Source organism: Myotis brandtii, unplaced genomic scaffold (genome assembly GCF_000412655.1).
Source record: "Myotis brandtii unplaced genomic scaffold, ASM41265v1 scaffold44, whole genome shotgun sequence".
Taxonomy (NCBI): Eukaryota; Metazoa; Chordata; class Mammalia; order Chiroptera; family Vespertilionidae; genus Myotis; species Myotis brandtii.
The window spans coordinates 355,376-365,227 of NW_005366833.1; the positions used below are offsets into that span (position 1 = coordinate 355,376).

Below are 9,852 nucleotides of genomic sequence, written 5' to 3' on the forward strand. Positions count from 1 at the left end.
TGGCTAGCCTGGGTGAGGGGCTGATGGGTGTTTGCAGCTGGTCACACCCCCTTCAGGGTGGGGGTCCCCACTGGGGTGCCTGGCCAGCTTGGGTGAGGGGCTGAGGGCTGTTTTCAGGCTGGCCAAGTCCGTCGGCGACGGAAGCTCCCAGCCTCTCCTTTTTTTCTTTTTCTTTTTTATTCTGGGATTTATTTACCTTCTATAATTGAAACTTTGTTGCCTTCAGTGGAGCTGAGAGCCGGCTCCTGCTCGCTCCAGCTCCGTGGCCATGGCCGGCTGAAAGCAGGTATCTGGGGTTTATTTGCCTTCTATAATTGCAACTTTGTTGCTTTGAGTAAAGCTCACAGCCAGGCTGGGACAGAGGGGGAAACTTGGCTTCCTCCATCACTGGAGCAAGCAAGCCTCCTGCTTGCTTTAGCTCCATGGCTGCCGGCCGCCATCTTGGTTGGGTTAATTTGCATACAGTCACTCTGATTGGCTGGTGGGCGTGGCTTAAGGCATAGCGAAGGTATGGTCAGTTTGCATGTTTGTCTTTTATTATGTTAGATTATAATTACTTTGTAATGAAGTATGACATACTGTTGTGTCATTTGACATAGGTATACACCCCTTGTCACAAGAGAGGAAAATCCTACAGACCAGTTGCCATCTGGCATTGGGCTTCAAACTCAAGGAGTTTAAAAATGTATATATAATCTGGGTCCTAAGCTTGAATTCCAGTGCCAGGAAGACAGCTGGTTTGCAGGAGCCCAAGCAGGATATCTTTGAACCCTAGCCCTTACCACAGTTTCTGGCACCCAATAGTTGCTAAATAAATGTCTGTATAGTTGAATAAGAATTGAATTATAATTGGAGAAGATGGGAATTCTTGTCATATTCTTTATGGTGGAATAAAAGTCCTGGAATGCCCGACTGGCATGGCTCAGTGGTTGAGCTTCGACCTGTGAACCGGGAGGTCACAGTTCGATTCCCGGTCAGGGCACATGCCCAGGTTGCGGGATCAATCCCCAATGTGGGGCATGCAGGAGGTCATTGATGTTTCTGTCTCTCTCTCCCTATCTGAAATCAATAAAAATATATATATTTTTAAAAAGTCCTGGAATTAGGACAGAGAATTAAGATCAGGATGTTTTTTCAAGACCTAGAATACTTTGTAGTCTCAATAGAACATCCATCTTACAGTTCCATGGCCTTTCATGTATTCATAAAATATAGATGACAACAATGCTGTCTGAAGTTCTTAGGTGACATTTTGGTGGATGATTCATTTTTCATTCAAATATCATATACTGGTTATTTACTATGTGCCAAGTATTTTTGCTAGCTTCTATGTGGCGTAAAGTGATGACTAAGACCCAGACTCTACCCTCTACTACTTGATAGCTTAATGTTAGGGGGTGGGGACAGAAATATCCATTAACTAAAGTAAAAATAACTACTCCTTATAAAATGCTTTCAATGAGCCAGACACTACACTAAGAATTTTGCATAGATTAGCTCATTTAAGCTTATTGTGTCCATTTTATCAATGAGAGAACTGAAGCACAGAAAGGTTAAGAAACATATATAAGGTCACATAGTGAGAAAGAGGCAGAGCCAGGATTGACACCCAATCATTCTTATTCCAGAACTCAATAATTCAAATATTCTGCTGCATGGAGGACTAAATAATCCGTTATGGAAGGTATATGTTCTATAACAGATGTTCAGGCTCAGACTGAAAGCACAAAGGAAGGGTTCAGGGTAAACTTTATAGAGCAATCTCTTTTTTCCCCAGAGTCTTGATGAAGGAGTGGTACTTTGACAGACGGTGATGGATGAGAGGTGTCTAGAGGTAGGAAATTATCTGAGCAAAGACAGAGGGCAGAAGAAGGCACCTTGGGATGCTTTGGAAACTGCAAATAAGCAGTCCAACTCGACTGCATGTGGGCTGTTTGTGTGAGATAAGGCAGGAAAGCAGAGGTAGTTGGGATTTAAATTTCAGATGAAGAACTTTGGAACAGAAAGTGGGGAGGGTGTGTTGCATTTCTCTCATTGTTGGTCATAACTAAGAGTAAAACCCATGAACAAGCTCTAGAATTGATTTGGTCTATTCTGCTTAGGAGGGACAAAGGGAGAAATCTCTCTCAAAGGGGAAATTAAATGACTTTAGAGGTTATTAAATCTGCTCTGGCTTCAAAAGCAAGACTTCCTAACTGGGATTCTGGACTCATGGATGGACTTCAGGGATGCTAGAATTTCAGGAAATTATGGGCAAATTTTGTGTTGCATGAACATGTGTATTTCTTGTCTAGGGAGATGGTCCATAAAGATGCATCACTTTCTCTAAGCATTTATTGTCAAATACTATTGCAAAGAAGAAAAAATCAGCAGCCATTTCACTGGGGCCTTGCCTGGAGCCAGGAACTGGAGCCAATGGACTGTCCTGAAGCTTTGAAATTCCACAGAAGTCAAAACTGAGAGTTTGCATTCCTCACAGACAAGCAAAACTTTCCACAGAAATATCATCACCGTGCAGCAGCAGAAGCCTGCCTTGTGTCAGCCTCCACCCCAGAACTGCAGGTTATCGTGGTTAGCAGTACCAACTGGAAAGGTATTAGGTAAGACAAATCTCAGTGTAAAAGTGGCAGTAGAAACTGGGTCACTTTTGATATTCTGTCCTTACAGGTGGACAAGGGTAATAGGAAGCTGCAGTTTCCAAGAAGATGAGAGTTGTCTGGAAGGAATTCTACTGTTGTACTTTAACCCAACCCACCAGAGTCACTCAGCAGCAAAATTGGCTTGACAGTGAGGCAATTTGTGGGCAAGGCCTGTGAGAAAGCCCTTGATTACTTCCTGTTTGTCAAGTCATTGCAAAGCTTGCCCAGCAGGCTTTGCCATCAGTGACACCAGCTGAGGTGACTGAGGGTGGGAAGACAGAAATGCCAGTGATGAAAATGAGGTTTCCAGGCAAATCATTTGATTTGCAGAGTTGTGGTTTAGTCATGCGTGGTGTGTTTTGCTTGATACTCTGATAAAAGGAAACAGAGTCCTGTGTATTAGTCAGGATCAGAACCATCTGCAGGTGTTAGAAAACAGTGGTTAACAGTGGTGGCTTAACCATGATAGAAATGTGTGTATCTCATGTAAACCAAATCTGGATTTGAGCAATCTGGGACTGGTTTGGCAACCTCATGATCAGCAGGGACTGTGGCTCCCTCTTTAGCTTGTTCCTCCACCAAATCTATTCATGATCTAAGATGGCTCTTCAACCTCTCCACCTGGAGGAAGGAGAAGAAGGGGAAGAAAGGAGCCCCCTTTCTTTGAGGACACTTCGTCAGAAGTCTCATGTTGCAGTTCTCTTTACATTCATTGTCTGGAACACATTGGCTACAACTAGAGTTGAAGATGGTTGGAATATAGTCTTCAGCAAAACAGTGGGGGTCTTGTTACACACACACACACACACACAAACACACACACACACACACACACACATACACACACCACAACTGGATGTCTCTGTACACTGTGTCCTCTCAGTAAAGATAGAATGTCTTGATGCCATTTGATAACTCTATAGAGACCTTAGCAAGCATGGATCCTCTTTTATTTACTTAGGTGATTTAGTTAGTTCTCCTCCTGCCAGTGGACACATTTATATAGATAGCATCCTTTATTTTTGTTTGTAGGAATGTGAGAAGCAAGATTTTTCCTTCCTTCCGTCTCCCTCCCTTCCTTCCTTCCTTCCTTCCTTCCTTCCTTCCTTCCTTCCTTCCTTCCTTCCTTCCTTCCTTCCTTCCTTGTTTCTTTCTTTTTCTTTTCGTTCCTCTTTTCTCTTTCTCTCTTTCATTGATTCATTCATTCATGTATCAGTATTTTCATGGCGTAGATGGTCAACTGTCTACCACATTTATGCTTCCCATTCAGCGTGTAGCATTGTTCCTGGGAAGTGGTTGTCTAGGCAGGAGCCAGATTTCTCCGCCTCCAGCATCAAGATGGGCCCATATGGCCAACTTTTGCCAATGGAATGTGAGCAGAGGCGATACATCTCTTCTGGAAGGAGGTGGTTAAAAAACAGGCATGCTTTCTTCATCCCCTATTTTCCTATCTGCCTCTGGAAGCAAGGGACCCTGAGGCCTAGCAGATAGCAGAGCCACATGTGGAAGGAGCCTAGGACCAGAATCACTCCAGGGAAAGATGCCCACAAATATCCACATTGGACTGCTACCTAAACAAGAAATAAATCAACTGATTTCAAGTCCAAGGCTCTTTCTTCTACCCCAGGCTTCTTCTTAAATATCACTTTAGAAGGAATTGCCAAACTTAAATTGCCAAAAGGGAAAAACAGCCCAAGTATCAGCTTAAGTTTCTGGATGACGGTGCTCAGCAGTTAGCCCACTCTAATACAACACTAGGTTGAGAGCTCAGTTCTCACATCAGATAGAACTAAATTCAAATGCCACTTGCGGTACTTATTAGCCGTGAGATTTCGGGTAATTTCTATTAGTCTCTGAATAATAATCTGTCTTTCCTCATTTATATAATGTGGCTTAATAATACCACATACTATATATATATGAGAAACTGGCACCTAGTAAATGCTTCATACCATTAGTTCTTCATATTATAATCACATATTGTTGGACTCCTCCTTTTCTATTTTAATAGAGTAGCTTTTGCTAATTTAGGGAATAATAAAAAAGTTAGGGCTCTCTCACTTTGTTCTTCTCTTGCACCCTCCAGGTCTGGGTCTCTCTGCTGATGGTCATCATGATTGTGTACAGCAGTTGTCTCTTTCTCCAGCCACTCTGTGGTAGAGTGGTAGACAGAATAATGTCCCCCAAAGGTGTCCATGTACTAATTCCTGGAGCCTATAAATATGTTACCTTATATCACAAAAGGAATTTTGCAGCTGTAAATAATTTAAGGACCTATAAATGGGGAGATTATCATGGATTATCAAAGTGGGCACCATGTAATCACAAGGGTCCTTTAAAAGATAGGATAGGGAGACAGAGAGTCAGAGAAGTAGATATGATAATGGAAAAGAAGGAGATATGATGTTGGAATAATTTGATTACTGGCTTAAAAGATAAAAAAAAAATACCACAAGCCATTGAATATGGGCAGCCTCTAGAAGCTGGAAAAGGCAAGGGATGGATTCTCCCCCGGAGCCTTTAGAAGGTACAAGTTCCTGCCAAATCCTTGATGTTAGCCCAGCAAGACATACATCTGATGATCTTACAGAATTGTACATAATAAATTTATATTATTTGTCATTAAGTTTGTGGTAATTTGTTATAGCAGCAATAGGAAGCTGATACCCACTATTCCTAACATGCTGTGCTGCAATGTGCATGTGAAGCTTTTTACTAAAGGGAGAGGGAAAAATCTCAGAAAGGAATCACAGTGCAAGAACAAAGGCAGAGGTGTTGGCTAGCATGAACTTTCCTTTGCACCACACAAGGGAAGGTAGTTCAAGACTTGGGCTTTCACAAGGGAGATGTCATCACCCTCTCTGGAATGCTCCTCAACTCCTGGCCAGGCTCTCGTTCTCTATTTTGTGTCATAGATACTTCATTTTCCACCCCTGCCACAACCCTGCCACTGCAAGCTGTGAGCCTGCCAAATCCCATACTAGGTAAGAACATGTCTCCTATTTCCTCATTGGCAGGGCTCTGGCTTTGAACTTGAGCAATAGTGGACCCCATACTTATAGTGAGAGCCCTGGCATGTTCCTGCCCTTCCCACCCCCAGACCAGCAGCAACATAAAAGGCCCACACAGGCCAAAACATTTTCTTCATCCCAAAAGGAGACTCTGTACCCATTAAGTAGTCACTCCCCACTTGCTTCTTCCCCCAGGTCCTGGCAACCACCATCTGCTTTTTGTCTTCATGGGTTTACTTATTCTGGACATTTCATATAAATTGAATACAATATATGGCCTTCTGTATTTGGCTTTTTTCATTTAGCATAATATTTTTGAGGTTTATTCATATTATAGAATATATCAGTACCTCAATTATTTTCATGCCTGAATAATATTCCATTGTATGGATGTATATTTTGTTTATCCATTTATCTCTCAGTGGATACTTGGGGGTTGTTTTCCCCTTTTGGCAATTGTGAATAATGCTTCTATGAACATTTGTGTATGAATATTTGTTTGAATGACTCATTTCTGCATGGACCTGTGTTTTCATATCTCTTGGGTATATTCCTAAGAGTGGAATTATTGGGTCACCTGGCTTTGGATAGCTGCTTATTTTGTTATCAAAGATAAATGGCTCAAGTTCCACTACATTATTTATTTTCAGGATCTTCTCCAGGTGGGAAGTGTTTATGGGAGGTGCCAATTCCATCACCGCACTGCTATTATCAAGCACATTATCCCATGGCCATCTTCGAGGCTGAAACCATCAGGTGTGCTAAATCAGTGGTTACTAGAGTGAGGGCCGTAGGCTGTACTAGAACCCAAGACACCTTCCATCAACTTCTGACACATTAAATGGGTTACTTATGTGTTCATTATTTAACTCCCTCAAAGACTATATGAGTTCCGCAAGAACAGGGGTTTGATATGTTTGTGTGATTCTGTATCCCTAGTGCCTATGACAGTCCCTGGAACATTTTTTGGTGAATGAACACATGAACATTTGTAAGATCTGACTAGCAATGTTCTCTGATTCCATATCCTGTCTCTCCTTGATTGCCCAACCCTAGTAGCTGGGCCTGATAGCCTGATTGGGGGGGAGGGGGGGGGGGGTATCAGGTTCCTATCCATGAACTCTTTAGTTAAATGGCACCTTTGTGTTCATTTTTCCTTTCAAGAATCAAAAATATCCTGGCAACGTTCAGAGTAGATATTTTTTTCTCTCTTTGAAGATGAAGAAAATGGTAATCAAAGGCATTAATTTGTACCAATGACTCAGCTAGTAGGTGGTGGCAAAGGAAGGTAAGAGTGATGTATTAGTTACCTAGGAATGCCATAACAAATTACCAAAAACTGGGTAGGTTAAAACAACAGAAATTTATTCTTTAATCATTCCAGAGGCCAAAAGTCTGAAATTACGGTGTCAACAGGGCCATGCTCTCTCTGAAGGCTCTAGAAGAGAATCCTTCCTTGCCTCTTCCAGCTTCTGGTGTCTCCAAGCTGTCTTGGCTGTGGCGGCATAGCTCCAGTTACAGCCTCTGTTTTCACATGGTCTTCGCCCCTGTGTCTTTGTGTGTCCTTTCCTATCTCTTATAAGGACACTCACCATTGGATTAGAGACCACCCTAATCCAGGATGATTTCATTTCACCATCTTAAACTTAATTTTTCTGCAAAGACCCTTATTCCAAGTAAGTTCACATTCTGAGGTTCAGGTGGAAATATCTTTTGGAGGTCACCATTCAGCTCACTACAGGTGGGCATCCCAGTGAAAATGTCTCCTTGGGCCTCTGATCTTTACTCCAAAGCGTGTCCACATAGCACTGGTTCCATGGATGGTAGCAGATATTATGAAAAAGGGGGTTGCAGATAAATGAGTTTGGAAAATCTGATTTAAATGAAAATAGGCAGGAATTTTTACTGCAGGACTTCTCAGGCTCTTTAATGTCCAATGTAAAGCTTCATGAAGGAAAAATCATGGTGCACTCTCTAAATTTCTTTGCTCTGGAAATCCTTTTAAAAAAGTTTAATGAAGAACAGTGGGGCTCTCATGGGGGAGGCTTCCTGGAATACACATGGGAAGTGTTGCTCCCCTTGTTCCCTTACTTTTTTTTATGGGGTAGGGTGGGGAGGACTTCATTCCTAGGAGATGTTCCATCTGAAATGATACAAATCACCCCAGCGAGGCTAGGTCAAATGGCACAGAAAAGAAAGAAAATATAATGGGCATGGCATTCTTTATTTAGTAAATCTCTAAATAAAGAAACTCCACCAATTGCCTAATTATTCCGTATGATTGTCATAGTAATCATGCACCGCCTAATAGACCACATTGGAAATGTCAAGATATTTGCTGGGATCAAGTCCCATTAGGAATCTATTGCCTAAGTGCACACAGACAGAGATTTATAGAGCTTTGGAGCTACACGAGGGTCTTAGAAATATTTCTTCTAACCCAGTAATTTTACAGATAAGGAAGCAGAGACCCAGAGAGACAAAATAGTACAAAATACAATCTGCTCAGAGTGATACAATTAGTGGCAGAGCTAGTTCTGGAACTTATATCAACTGATTTCAAGTCCAAGGCTTTTTCCTCTACCCCAGGCTTCTTTTTAAATATCACTTTAGAAGGAAAAACTTTTACACTGATGATTCACTATATATTCACTAGGAATTTTCTTATAACTAAACTTTTTGCCGAAAGTCCTTTTGTCTAAACTATTGATTTTGGAAAATATTTCTAACATTTACTAATCCACTTTCCTGTCTTCCTTTAAGTGGAGTGCAATAGATAAAATTTATTTTTTCTTTAATTATGCATGATTTCACAGTGGCTTAGGTCTGTTGTGTGACCATCAGCTACCATCTCACATCTGACCACAGATTAAGTGTAGATACAAACTGTACAGGAAGGAGATTAGCAACGTTTATAAAAGATGTCAAACCCTCACTGATTTTCATCTGACATTTTAAGTATGTGTGTGGGGAATACTATGAACAAGAATAAGGCAACTGAAGATTTAAAAGTATCAGGAAAGATATTCTGATAGAAGCAATTGGTCTACTTTTCAATAAAAGTGGTTGCATGCGCCCTTTATGGCATTTGTGCAATAAGTTAGCCAACATTTATTATAGGGTGTTAGGTTGAATATTCAGTGACCTTGTGATATGCCCTAGAAATTATTGGTTTTTAAAAATATGAGCTTGTTTAATAGCCACTGGGTAGGATTTTTGTAGACTTTAATAAGCTACAAGTGAGGTCTTAGAGCAGCGGTTCTCAACTTGTAGGTCGCGACCCCTTTGGGGGTCGAACGACCCTTTCACAGGGGTCGCCTAAGACCATCAGAAAACACACATATAATTACATATTGTTTTGGTGATTAATCACTATGCTTTAATTATGTTTAATTTGTAACAATGAAAATACATCCTGCATATCAGATATTGACATTACAATTCATAACAGTAGCAAAATTACAGTTATGAAGTAGCAACGAAAATAATTTTATGGTTGGGGGTCACCACAACATGAGGAACTGTATTAAAGGGTCGCGGCATTAGGAAGGTTGAGAACCACTGTCTTAGAGGCTGCTGTCAGAGTAAATGAATAACTTTCCCTGGATTCAACTGGGAGAAGCCAGGATGAGCAGAACTCTTATGCCCACCAAGGGATCTTGGAAGATAAGATTGAGATGTGACTTGGAGGCAAATAGCTGACATTCTTTTATCCCTAGCGTAGAGAGGTTATTTCAATGCTGTTGGGACTAGGGTCCATGATTTCAGGCGATAATTGTTTTGTGGATCCTCTCTAGGAACAAGGAGGGACTTCTGATTATAGCAACTTATTGTCTGAAAGGCAGACCATGATGAACTGGTCTAAGAAAGGCTTAGGGTGGCGCAAAGATATGGAGGTGCCCCCTGACCTTCAGATACACCACATGTAGAGGGTCTGCACATGGCATATACCAAGGCCCTCAGTCCATATCCTCCCTGCTGCCTTAGGCCACTTGTGACAGGTTGACTCTCAAACCATCTCCAATTTCCTCTCCTGACTCCTGTGATTTGTTTCTTTCTCCAAAAGCAGAGAAACAATTCACTAATTAAGTGGTCTGGATTCTTGGACTAAAGGGAACTGGGGGTTTACTTGTTTCTATCGCAGGGCCTTTGACCTTTCTGTCTATTATGTTCTTCTTCCAGGTGTCAGCATGAATGTCACT

General features: G+C 41.5%; 1 long non-coding RNA gene across 1 annotated transcript in view; it reads left to right on the plus strand.

Annotated features, from left to right (window-relative positions):
- The window catches only part of LOC102249750, a 55,163-nt gene extending 48,471 nt beyond the window's left edge, over nucleotides 1-6,692 (plus strand). The window contains exons 3-4 of the long non-coding RNA XR_314064.2: nucleotides 2,295-2,600; nucleotides 6,301-6,692. This is a non-coding gene — a long non-coding RNA (uncharacterized LOC102249750). The remainder of the gene's footprint in view (nucleotides 1-2,294; nucleotides 2,601-6,300) is intronic.
- The last annotated feature ends 3,160 nt before the right edge of the window (nucleotides 6,693-9,852 follow it).